Below are 13,259 nucleotides of genomic sequence, written 5' to 3' on the forward strand. Positions count from 1 at the left end.
TCAGATTGTTCAAAGCAAAGATTGGATTTATAAGTCATCCACATACTCATGTGACCTAGCCTCCACCTCCCTTTGTTCTCTTCCCTTTCCCTTTTTTTCTCCTTTTCCTTCTTTCTCTTTTTCTCTTTTCTCTTTCCCTTTTTCTTTCTCACTTCTTTTTTCTCTTCTTCCCTCCCCTCCCCCTGCTGGATGCAGTCATTTTTGCCCGCGAAGGACAAACAACAGTACTCGTAAAAGCACTGTGAAATTCATATGTAATCCATTACTTATTATTTCAGTCTAAGAAAGAGGGAACTCATTTTGCCTAATTTCAAACCTGCTCTGACATTGTAGCTTTGTAGGGCTGAGTTAGTATGCTGCCAAGGAGAGATTGCGGAGAAAGTAGAAGAGATTAAAAAATCCAATGGAAAAATAGGGTGAAAACAGGAACAGATTGTGGCAGAATGAAAAAGAGAAAGGCTGCAAAAGAAGCAAAGAGGGACAGCAGTGGAATATAAAATATCTAAAGTTTTGTATCTTTACATACAAAAGAGATGTATATCAGCCCATAAAAATCAAATGCAATGTTTTTTCCCCACTGTAAGACTGTAGCTGGAATTGATCTTCTTATTTACTATATTAATCTTTGTAATATAGAGTTTACTGTAATTCATGTTTCTTCCCATCTTATTTTGGATAATGAATTATATGCTTGCCATCTGCCCTACCACTAAAGTTCTCATGGAATTGTCCATCAGCTCTGATTTCCCTTTGCTTCAGGGATTTAGCAACTATTTATTTTCTAAAAAGTGATGTTGAAATGCTATGGTTATAGGTCAATGCAGATGGTTAGCTGGGTACTCTTGAACTGAACAATAAGAATTCACATACTGAGTGAATCACACCCGGATGTAGCATGATCTGTTAATAATTAGAGATGGACTAGATAGGAATACCACCTATTGCTGATGGAAAATGTTCATATGTACTCTGCCTTACCACAGAAATTTGTTATCTGTCAACCATGCACAGTCTTCCTTTTATTATTTATCCCTTTCTATGCTTTGTTTCTGTGGTTGTGAGCATGGAAGGTCAGAACCCAGTGTCAAATCAGTGAACCTATTGGAAAGGGTTGGGTCTATGTTATACAGTTCAGTTTTAAAAAGACTAATTATTACTTGGACACTGGATGAATAATGCCTGTGGTAGTGGCAGCAGTCTGCCAGGCTGGGCACATTGTAAGGCAGATGGTTCAGGAAGAGATTTTTCTGGTCTCTCCTGAGGATGGTTGTCCAGCATATAAATAAAATCAGCTTGTGTGGATTATAAATCATACCTCTCTTACTGTCCTTGTCCTAGGCCTGGATGTACCATATGCAACATTCACACAGCATTTTGATCAGATGTTTTCTCATCTTTTGTTAATATGGTCTCCTTTCTACTCCTTCACCAGTCTTTTTGGTTTAAGTCACTGGTTTTGGGATGAGTGCAATTGCAAGAACCAGACCCAGTGACCTAAACTAAGGGCAGGTTGTCTGCTTGTTGTTGACAACCTTGTTGTCAGAGACAAGTTGCATGGGACCTTAATAGAATATTTTTCCTGTCCTTGTTCAACAACCTATTATCAGTCTCTGAAATAAGAGATCCTCTGATATCTCTTCTGACTGCCTTCATAATGGCCTGGATGCTCTGCTCATTTCAGAGAGAGAACAGGCCTTAATCTCCCTCTTAGACTGGACATAGCCTTCATAGAAAATGTGATGGTCAATGGTTTATACAATATATTCAGCCCAAAAAAGCAACAAATATCTCCAACTAACCCATTGCTTCCAGATTAGGGAAGGTGTCTGGCACAGCAAGCACATAAAGGAGAGGTTTAGCCATGGTGACAGTTGTTCTTCTAAAGTATCCTTCAGAAAGTTGCTTCACTATGACTTTACTGACTGAGATGTGCAGATGCAAACTTAGATCCTGGTCTACAATGCAGTGGTTATCCCCATGCTCCCCTACGGGTGTGAGACGTGAGTGACATATTGAAGCCATCTTAAGTGCCTGGAATGGCTTCATCAGCATTGCCTCAGGAAGATCCTTCGAATTAGAAGGCAAGACCACTACACCAGTGCCAGCGTCCTCTCTGCAGCTAACATAACCAGCATTGAAGCAAAACCCATAAAACATCAACTCTGCTGGGCTGGTCACTATGTGCGGATGGCTGATGCACCTCCCGAAGCAAATTCTCTTCTCTCAACTCAGTTATGGCATGGATTGGTTTTTTCTGCCATCTTAAAACTCACCAATAATCCCACCCCCCTGGCAGACATCATCCTCATATGGAGGGATAGCCGAAGACTTCAATATTTTCCAGACAGCTGAAAATACACAAGCAAGGACATGAAGGTTTGGCTGTGAAAATCCAATCTTTATTAGCTTCCAGATGGTAGAGATGAAGGCTGAATTTACATTAAAAAGATTCAGAGCTATAATAAAGCTATGATCTAGATACACAATAAATTTATATTTAAAATATTTACCATATTCAGGAAGGAGAGGAAGGTGGGACAGGATTCTATGTATAGCTCTTCAAGCCTGTAGGAAGTTAGACCCTTGTCACTTATTAATTGGGCTTGTAAAACTGCTGGCAAAAATTCTTGCAGACAGCCTGTAGGATATGATCTGTAAGATTATTAGCCCAGATCAAGTAAGCTTTGTAAATGAATGACTACAAACTGAGAATTACAATGAAAATACTCAATATGATCTAAAAGGCCAGTGGCAGGCTGGAACCCTGGCAGACATTTGTTTTGCAATCCATGATAAAAAGGCCATTGACAAAATAAATTTGAGATTTCCTTTGTGTGACTTTGAACAAATGAGCAGTACATGCAGAAATTTGGAAGCCAGTAAAACTCTTCCTATAAGACCCTCATAGGAAATTGCATTTTAGAAATCATCTCTTTGAGGATTAAGGCAGCTAGAGAAGTAGAAGTGCTGAAGAAGTCCAATGGCTGGAAACTGAAGATAGACACATTCAGACCAGAAATAAGAGGCAGATTTTTGTGATGGATATTAATCAACTTACTTAGAGTATGGACAAACTACAATTATACCATGTTTAAAGGGGGCAAGCACTTACTGTGCAGCACCTGCTCTGTGGTAACTGTCAGTGTGCCTGCCCTTACCTCAGAGTAAGTGAGATCTAAATTACGGTACTATACTTTTCAGTGAGATAGGGCTAAGTGACTGTGGTTCAGCATTTACTTACTGCAGGGTAAGTTCAGGCACATGGTCAGATACCATGGAGAATCTGATGTGCAGTAAAGCTGCGTCTCCTTTTAACTTGTTATAATTTGTTATTTGTCCATATCTTTAAGGATGTGATGGATGCTCTATTTCTTGAAGTCTTTAAATCAAGACTGCTATAGCTCAACCAGAAATATGGGCTGTTTATAGGAATCATCAGTCATATTCCATGGCCGGTGTTGTATAGGAATTGGATTAGAGCCCCTTCTGGCTTTAAAATTATGAATCTATGAAAGTATGTCTGGGATGCAACTAAATCCAGGTAACGCTGAGTCTGTTTCATGGAAAAATAGCATGGTGCTGGATAATTTAAAGGCAGCTAGTTAGCTTATGTTCTGGCAAAATCCTCAAAATACTGGAAACAGAATAATCATTGACCACACTCAAAGAAGGGCCCTACACATTATTAGAATGGCTGAAAGTAATGCCTGAAAGCAGGACAGGATAGCAGTGGGATGCTAGGTTTGGTTTTGTAAATAACAGTAAGAAAACTGAGAGGAACAGAACCTTGCAAGAAACAGAATTATTGAATATCAAAGTTGCCATTAGAATCTAAATCTCCAGACTTTTTAACTGATACAAAGGAAAAAGGGAAGTGGCTATAGAAGAAATACATAATCCAGAACATTTCTTTTTGTGCCCTATTCAGAAGGAACTAATTTCCCCTGCTTCATGAACATTTAGGTATTCATGCTGTTCAGACCATCTTCAGTGTTTGAAAGATTCTCCCTGCTGTCCTAAGAAGACACAATATTTCCTAGGTATGGAAATCCATAGAAACAATATATTTTTTGATTTTACAATTTAACAAAAACTTTCCCAAACAATGAATACACCCCTGCTTCAGTGTGTGGTGTCTGCTACAATGTTTCACTATAATGCTGACAAGTCACATCATTTTCAAGGTTCTTAAAAGCAGTTGGAAATAATGTTCATACTAGCAATAATTAGCAAACAGACTATATGAATAATCACACTCATTCCCACAAAGATTTCTTGTTTTCACAGACCAATCCATTACCTGCTTCAATGAACCGTCTTGTTGTTAATTTGCAGGGCTTTCACCCCTAGGTGATGGAAATACCTGCCCTCTTTCCAGTCTCCCATTAAGTATGTTTTTCAGTAATATGTATAATTCATGAGAAAAATTTGTTTGTCAAGCATTCCAGACAGGTCACTTAAATCCTAGATCAATTGATAATGTTCACACCAACATGGCCTAGAATGAAAATAGCCCCAATGCTGATTTCATTCCTTGCTTTAAAAAAAAAAGGATTTTTAACTTATAAAGATGCATCAGTATCATATTTTTAGAAGAAAAAACTATAAGAATAAAGCTCTCCCCCCACATCCCCCTCTTGATTTTTTGTGACAAAGTAAATGTCTCAATATATTAGGTATTATGTATTCATGGCAGGCGTTACCGAAGTTGGTAAAGCACGTACACGGTGTTGTTACAAATGTAAACAGAAAGTTTAGAATTATATCCAGGCTTTTCCTGTGGTGGTGGATGAGTAAAGAAGAAAGTTCAGGGACTTCCTATTCTGTAGGCGTACTAGGCAGGATCCAACAGTAAGAGTGAAGCCAATATTCTCTCTGTGCTCAGGGTCTGGGATAAAATTCCCTCCCCAATCACTTTCTTTTCCCCTGAACAAAAATCACATCATCAGCATACTGCTGTGAGCAAAATCTAAATATTGATACAGTGAGTAGCAAATACAGCCAGTTGTATGTTTTCCCTACCCCTTTTTATGGAAAAATGTCTGTTCTTGTGTTGCTCTGCACTTTACAATGATATGAATGGCTTTATAAAGTGGGTGTACAATACTACTACCTGGGCATATCTACATGAGATGCTTTAATGTGCAGTACTGCTCAGTAAAGTGCATGTGTCTACACGTGCACATGCTTACTGAACAGTAAATGATGCTACTTGTGAGTAAATTTGCTACCTGTAAATGCAAGTAGCAAATTTATTTGTGATTAATTACTGTGTATTAACGCACGTATAGATGCCAACTGGGAGCAAATCACTTCCTGGTCAGCCTTACCACTAGGGGGCTAGCCCAAGGGTTCTGGCCTGGGAACCTCTCCTGCCCCAGGGCTGGGTCACCTCCATGCCTGCCCCAGCCTCAGGCTCTTAAAAACCTGCACCCATTATGAGCCCTGGCCACACACAGGGAGCCTGAGCCTACTCCAGGCCCCTGTGTCCCTCTGGGCAGGCTGCAATCCAGTGCCATTGCCTGGCACTGCAGTGCCATGAAGCTTCCAGGCCCATGCCACCCAGGCCTGCAGGGTTCTGCAGGCTCCTGCCAGGCCTGTCAGCACCCAGACCCAGCTGCAGGCAGCTCCTGGCCACTGGGGACAGCTCCAACTGCCTTCAGTCCACCCCCAGCAGGCTTGGAGCCTGCAGGTACTGTGGGGCACAGCCTTGCTATGTGGCTCTCAGTCCCATGTTGCGCCCCTGTGCTGGGTGCTGCAGGCAGCTGCCCAGGCTTGGCAATACAGGGACAGCCATGTGGAGGTTTGGAGATCTAGCACAGGAGCCCCAATGGCCTCATTATTGCTGATGCCTGTACCTGCCACCTAGGGCCCCAACTGGTTGCAGGAGGAGACTGGCAAATTTGTGGTGCTGTGGGCTGAGGCAAAGATGCAGCCCCAGTTCACATGGGGTGGGTGCTCCAATGCCCACGTCTATGAGGGGCTGTCAGGCCAGATATGGGAGCATGAGCACAACCAGTCAGCATGGTAATGCCACATAAAGGTCAAGGCCTTGTGGGCACAATGGATGGCCATCACTGACCACAACAACCAGTTGGGGAGTGCCCACAAGTCCATGCCCTTTATGTGGTAACTGACAGTGATCCTTGTGCCCCAGGACTCAGGATGCAGCCATGCTGTGTACAGCAGCACAGGTGGCCTGCCTGAGCCTCAGCCCAGGTCTGGCACCTGCAGTAATGCGTCACTGAAGAAGGGCCCCTCAGGCCTCCAGCAGTCCGTCCCACTGAGCTCCCTGCCTGCAGTCTCCACTAGCAGCTTGGGGAGGCTGGGCCAGTGCCTGCCCTGACAGCTCCACAGTCTCAGCCCCAGCCCAAGCCATAATATGTGGCTGGCCACATCACCATTGGCCAAAAGCAGGACCAGCTTCTCCTCAGGCTGGGTGCCCACATGTCATGCCCCACTGTCTGAGGACACCACCCAGAGCTGAACACCATTGCTGCCAACTGGAACCGAGCAGAGCTGCCAGCCATGCCAACCCTCAACCACATAGTAAGGACCACACTGTGGGAAGGGCCCTCCTCATCCTGGCTCCTGACCCTAGCCCTGGTCACCAGCCCTCATCCCCCACCCCTGCACCCCCTCCCTGCTCAGCCCAGTTGCACTCCCCTGGCACCAGGTTTGCCCTACCCCCCCAGCATGCAGGGAGGTGGGAAACAGTGCAAAACTTTATTGAGCAGCCCATGCCCCCATGACTAGGCAGGCATGGGCCTCTTACATACCAAGGAATGTGTCAATGCCAGCGGTGATGTCTTCCTCAGCTGGGGGGGGGGCGGGGGAGAGACGTGTACCATAGCCACAGGTAGCTCTCCTGTGAGATTGCAGGGCAGCCTGGGCTTGTCCCCCACACCATCAAAGCTCAGGGTCCCATTCCAGGTGTGCAGGTGCACCTGGGTCACCATGGCCATCAGCACCAGCAGGGGCTAGTGGGTCATGCACTTTTCAGTCCATGCAAACAGCTCCTCATGCACTGCCTGTGGCATGTGCAGCAGGGGCACAATTGAGGTTTAAGTACTGGCCCTGGGCACCTGCCCAGAGAGGCTCCTTGCAGGGAAAGCAGAAGCATGGGCAGCTCTGCATCCCAGTCATCCAGGAACCCTGAACCAACTGAGCCTGGGTGCCATGGGCTTGGCAACAACACAGGAGAGTGGCTGGCCTGCAGTAGGAGGGAGAGGGCAATGGGTTCTGGAGCCACAGCAGCAAGTGCTGCCAGGTGCCTGGCCTGTTCTGCCCTGGGTGGGAGAGGCAGCCAGCACCCAGCAGCTAGCCTACCCCTGGGGCGTGAGTGGGGATGGGGGATTGGCTGGCAGCTGCCTGGGTCCAGGCTTGCCCAGCTGATTTACCATGAATCTGGGCACCCGTGTATGCCCAACCCCCAAACTGAGGCCAGGCAGCATATGGCCTCTAGTACAGAGCATCTTATTGGAGAAATATTGCAAACTGTCACAAACAGCTTTTTATCATGGCTCTGCAGGTCCTGCAACTGCACATGGGGGAGAGGCCACCGTTGGCAGCTGGGATGAGGGCTCAGGGTTGCTACCACCCATAGCTGGGGGTCCTTTAGATGCACCGGCTCTGCCAGAGGTGGACCCAGGACTTTCCCATCCTCCTGGACTAGCCGGTGACGGTGTCAGAGGACCAGCTTGTGGACACACATGCCTGGTGGGTGGAGTTCATGGCCCATGAGGACATGTGGGATGAAGTGGACTGGGAGTTCTGGGTGCAGCTCCTGGACCTGGAGAATGAGTGGGTGGAGGCCCTGTGGGAACAGACTGTAGTCCTGGCCATGGCAGTGTATACCATGGGCAATGGCTGCCAGGTGCTGGACACCATTCTGTCCCTGGTGATGACCTTTGTAGCACTTGGCCCTTGGCAGCCATCCCCCACACAGCAGCAGCCCCCCCACTAGTGTGGGAGGAGGTCTTGTGCCACCTGCATCAGCCAGGAGCCCCTGCCCTAGACCCCACCTTGGGTTCCCAACCACCCAGGCCCCCTGCTTGCCTGGATCCATGTGGATGTGGAGACAGAGCTGCCTGCAGTGGGGGCAGGACTGTACGCTGGCCCTGGACACCAGCTACCAGAGGGAGTCATCCACATAGGTGGACCACTGGCCACCATCATCCCTGGGGGAGCTCCCCCTCTGCTGGGCTCACTGCAGCATACACATCTGTGTGGGAACAGCCAGAGGCTAGGGGCTGGCTGCCTGCTCCCTAGGTGCTCCCACCCCATGGCCTTTGACTGTGGGACAGCACACAAAGCACTTTGTAAATAGTTTGCACAGGGAAGAGGGTGGTTTATTGTTGGGTGGGGTGGATGGTGGAGGGGCTTTGTTGTTGGAGGGAAGGGGAGCCCTGTTTGTTGGGAAGGCAGGCAGGAGGGAGGTGGGTTTGTTTGATGTGAGGGGAATAAAAATTTGTTCTTCTGAGACATGTCTGCAGTGAATCTGGTGCTGGGAGTGGGTGGGAGGTTTGAAGGGCTCACGGGTGGTGGGCCAGGTAGGCTACAGTGGGGAGTGCAGGAGAAGGTGGTCAGCCAGTGCCTCTTGCACCTGGTGCTCTGGCCCCAGGGGGAAGGTGGGTGGCTCACTTGTAGCCTTGTTGAGGGTGGCCCGCCACTGTTGCTATTGCTGCCACCATAGGTAGCGCTCCTGCTGCTAGGTGGCCTCTGCCTGCCATGTCTTCTCCCCCCCAGGCCTTGCATTACAGCCTTATGCAGCTTGCAGGCTGTAATGATGACCTGGGGGAAGTTGTCCTTGGTGAACTCGAGGCAGGTGGTGAGGGTGTGCCAGCATCCCTTGAGGCAGGTGAAGGTACACTGCACCAGGGTGTGTGATTAAAGTGGCACTGGCAGGGGTCCAGCTGGCCAGTGTAGGGCTGAAAGAGCCAGGGCAGGAGTGTGTAGGTGGGGTCCCCAGTGAGGAGGGGTGGGACCACCATGGTGCCCACCTGCAGGTCCGGCACCCCTGGCCCAAAGCAGCCACTCTGCATGAGTGCTGGCAGGGCGGAGTTCCAAAACACATGGGAGTCATGGGCACTGCCCACCCAGCTGGCACTCATGTGCCTGAAGGCCTGTGGTGGTCCACAATAGCCTGGAGCACCATAGAGTGAAAGCCCCTCTGGCTACAGTAGGGCCAGTCACCATGGAGCTGGCAGGTGATGGGGATTTGGGTCTCATTCAGGTTTCTGATGCACTGGGGGAATCCCAAGGCATGGAATGCTGCCACCCCGCAAGAGGGTTGTGCACATGGAACACTGTGTGCCCCAGCATGCTCTGGAGGGTGTTGCACACTTCCAGGAGTGACATCCTGGCAGTGGCCATGCCCACACCAAAGAGATGGCCGATGTACTAGGGGCTGGCCGAGATGGCTAGTTTTATAAGGGTGAGGGCCAGATAGGTGTCTGTGGGGAGGCACAGCTGCACGGTGGTGTCCTACCACTCCAGGTGTGGCTGGAGCTGCCCCAGGAAGTCCTAGAAGGTGTCCTGGGAATGCCTCCAGGCACTGCTTATCATCCCAGGTCTGCTGGATGATGTGCAGCCACCAGTCCTGGCTGGCCTGGGGAGCCCAGAGGCAGCAGGACTGGAGGCCCAGGAGGGTGAAAGTGACCCCAGCAGTTATATCCAGCAGCCCATCATTGGCATCCCTGCCACGGTCTTGCCAGCTGGATGGGGTTCAGGTGGTAGGTGTGCAGTGGCAGCAGCTATGGGATGGTGAGCTGTGGCTGGACAGGTGGTTGCTATACTTGGGGGAGCCAGGAGGTCCCAGACAGCTATGGGCCAGCTGGTGGTCAATACGGTGGGCCACTAGGGCCAGTGCATGGCCGGCAGGAGCCTGGAATGCTGGTTATCACTGTCAGGGCAGGAACTGGAGTAGGTCCAGTGCAGGGAGGCAGAGGCAGCAAGGAGAGAGCTGCTGCATGCTTGTCCCTGCACTGGGCACACTGCTTCTGACCAGGGAAGTGGCTGGCCAGGGAGTAAAAATGGGGCTGCCTTTTCAAGAGGGCTGGCTTCTGGCAGCTGCAGCTGCAGCTGGAGCCTGGAGCTCCCCCCAGTGGTGGCAGGGGCCCATTGCGGGGCCACAGGAAGTGGCAGCAGTTTGGTGCTAAGAGCAGCAAATCTGCTGCCATGTTCCTGCAAATGTAGATGTCTGCCTGGGAGCATTTACTCACAGGTAGTTTACTTGCAAGTTAACTGATCTCAGATCAAATGCATATGTGAACATGCCCCTTTAGAGTAGAAGCATTTTATACTTAACTTGCACAACTGCTTTGCAAATGGCTATGTGAAATTGTGTGCTAATTTAGAGTCAAGCCCAAGTCTTTAATCTTTTTGATGTAATGCTTGTCTCATTGGTAGGGAGTTTTGCAACTGAGGTCTATGAAGCCAGGATGTGAACCCAGGACTTGAATGTGGGACTAAGTCTAATGAGCTCTAGCAAGCCAGTTCATAGAGCTTTAATGCTCATTAGGTAAGACAGGCTCCTTTTATCAAAATTCTGAAATTGTGAAGATAATGCTTATTATAGAGAGAAACTATTATTCATTTTACCCCCCATCAAAAAATCACACTTCAGTTATTCAATTTATTCTTTCCATTTATATTTAAAGCACTTAGCCATTACTCTAGATCCATGCAGTGTAAACTACCCTGAAAACTACTGTACAATAAATATAATTAAAAAATAGATATATGTAAATGTGACATTTTAGTGAACAGGTGTAAATATATCAGTCTGCTACAACCTAGCATTTTCTGTTCATAAACATTATTGCCTCATTGTTCTGTACTCACTGTGCTTAATTCTGCAGTAATTATGATGTTTGTTGCTACGTTGCTAATGTAGAGAGCTTTACACAAATATATGCAGAAACAGAGCAGTGAAGCTTGTATAAATGATTCTGGCTAAATAAATACTGTTTTTTGGGGTGCTTTATAAAGTCAGTCAAGAGAAGTTCTATGTTGAGAGCTCTTACATGTATTGCACACTGGAAACCTGAAAACAAATAGAGACTTGAAAACAAAACACCCCTTTAAACTGTGTGTGACCCCTGGGCAAATCGCATAAGGTGGGAGGAAGTCAGGCAGTTACATAGTAGGGCTGTGCGAAATTTTGACGGCAGTTTCATTTTGACATTGTTTCAACTTGTTTCAAGCTCAGTCAGTTGCACAAGCACCCATGTCATGAGTTTTGTCTGTCAGCAGCCAGAGGTGCAGAGCCCCAGAACCCAGAACCCCTGCACCTATCTCCTTGATGGCTGGCAGGCTTCATGGCTTCAGCAGGGGCTAGCAGGCCTTCAGCTTTCATCCTGTTGTGCCTTATCACACACAGTGTCACCCATGTTACAAGTTTTGCTTGTCCACAGCTTGAGGTACAGTTTTCCCCAAACCCGTGCACCTATCTCCTTGAAACTTGGCAGGCATTGTGGCCTCACCAGGGGCTACCACCTCTGCAGTTTTGATCATGCTGTGGCTTAACACATACACATGACATGAGTTTTGCTTTCAAGATTCGAGGTGCAGTTTCCCTGAAACTGCTCCACTTATCTCCTTGATGCTTGGCAGGCTTCATGCCCTCAGAAGGGGCTACTATTCCTGCATGTTTCATCCAAATCAGGCCAGAAATGACAAAGTTATAGGCTGTTTCAAGCTTCACCGTTATAGCCTATGGGTGAAATGTTGAAACAGCTTTGAAACAGTGAAACTTGTTTTGACGAAACAAAACAGAACAGCTGTTTTGAATCGAAACAAAATTCGAAATGAAACGCTGTTCCTTCGAAATATCGAAACGCAAGTCAAAATGGAACAGTGCCGTTTCGCACAGTCCTATTACATAGGCATTTTTGAAAATCCCATGTAAGTGTCTCTGTTCCTTATATGTTCACCTATTCCTCATGTGCTATCTTACTTCACAGAGAATGCATAAGGCACGTGGATACTATAGATATAGGGACCATGTACATCTCTCAAAATGATGGCTAGATAAAACGACTACTGAAAAAGAACTGGATGTACTGTGGTTATGTTTTGCATGCATCTATGAACCTGTGTTACCTTCTAATATTTTTATACATAGGCCCAAATCATCCACTCCCTCAAAAAGTTTTTAGATATTTTGCTTATTTTTTTTTGTTAATGTTTAATAAAATAATTTTAGCTGGGAAATGCAGATTTTGCTACTACAAACTGAACCAGGAGCTTCTGATCATACAAAGATGGTGTAGTCCTTCACAAGATATTGAGATCAATGCAGGGGTATTCTATAGCTTATGTTACACAGGAGATCAGACTGAATGACCTAATGATCCCCCTTCTGGCTTTAAAAGCTATTCAGTCAAAGGAGCTTCACTTATTTACTCCAAAAGAAAATATGCCATAACATTTATAAAATTGCATTTAATTTGTAAAGATAATTTCTGGAAATAATCAAAAGAAGTATCTGAAGAAGTGGGAAGGGAATATTCAATGAAGACTTGAAGATATACTCCCAAGGCCAATTTCCCCAAAACCCCCAACTAGGATATTTTTAAGATTACTGCATTATTTTATGTGATATAAAGCTTATATATATGCTTAGGAGTGATAGAAATACCTGTTTTATTTAGTAAATGGCATAAATATCACCAAAAAGATTCTAAAAAATCACTGGTATCAAATAACTAACTTTGGTTAATGTGGCTTAAGAACAGTTCCTCTATCTGTAGCTTAGATATTTTTTGTTTGCTGGAGTAAGAACTGAGAAAAGATGTTAAAATGTGGCCCATAAATCTTATCTGGGATATCTTGCTCCTTACAAGACATCTGTTTCTTATTCCTCAAGAGTGATCTATTATACTGTGCTCAACAATAGTTGGGCACCATGAGGAGAATCCAGGGGACTTTAACCTAGTTCAAAAGCCTAGAATCTTAAAGCTAAGTCTTGTGATCTTAAACTCACTCTTAGATCAGGGATTAACAAGGGTTGTAAGGAGCAAGATATTCCAGAATATATTTATGGGCCAAATCTTAACATTCTTTCTCAGTTTTTTCTCCAGCAAACAGAAGGTATCTAAGCTACAAGTAGAAGAACTGTTAATGTTAATTGAAGTTAGTTATTTGATCTCAGGGACTTCTTAGGGCAGAGGTGGGTAATTATTTCAGGTGGAGGGCCTCTTAGCGAGTTTTGGTGATCTGTTGAGGGCCCCATAGGTAGTCCTGACCCTTGGCAG

The 13,259-nt window shown here is 46.4% G+C and overlaps 1 long non-coding RNA gene and 1 pseudogene across 2 annotated transcripts in view; both read left to right on the forward strand.

The window, feature by feature from the left end:
- Window positions 1–13,259, forward strand: part of LOC149868999 (uncharacterized) — a 220,328-nt gene that overhangs the window by 79,136 nt on the left and 127,933 nt on the right. The window lies entirely within an intron of this gene.
- On the forward strand, window positions 5,831–6,487 carry LOC149869000 (uncharacterized; annotated as a pseudogene).

Source organism: Crocodylus siamensis, chromosome 3 (genome assembly GCF_052110815.1).
Source record: "Crocodylus siamensis isolate JL-2025a chromosome 3, ASM5211081v1, whole genome shotgun sequence".
Classification (NCBI taxonomy): Eukaryota; Metazoa; Chordata; order Crocodylia; family Crocodylidae; genus Crocodylus; species Crocodylus siamensis.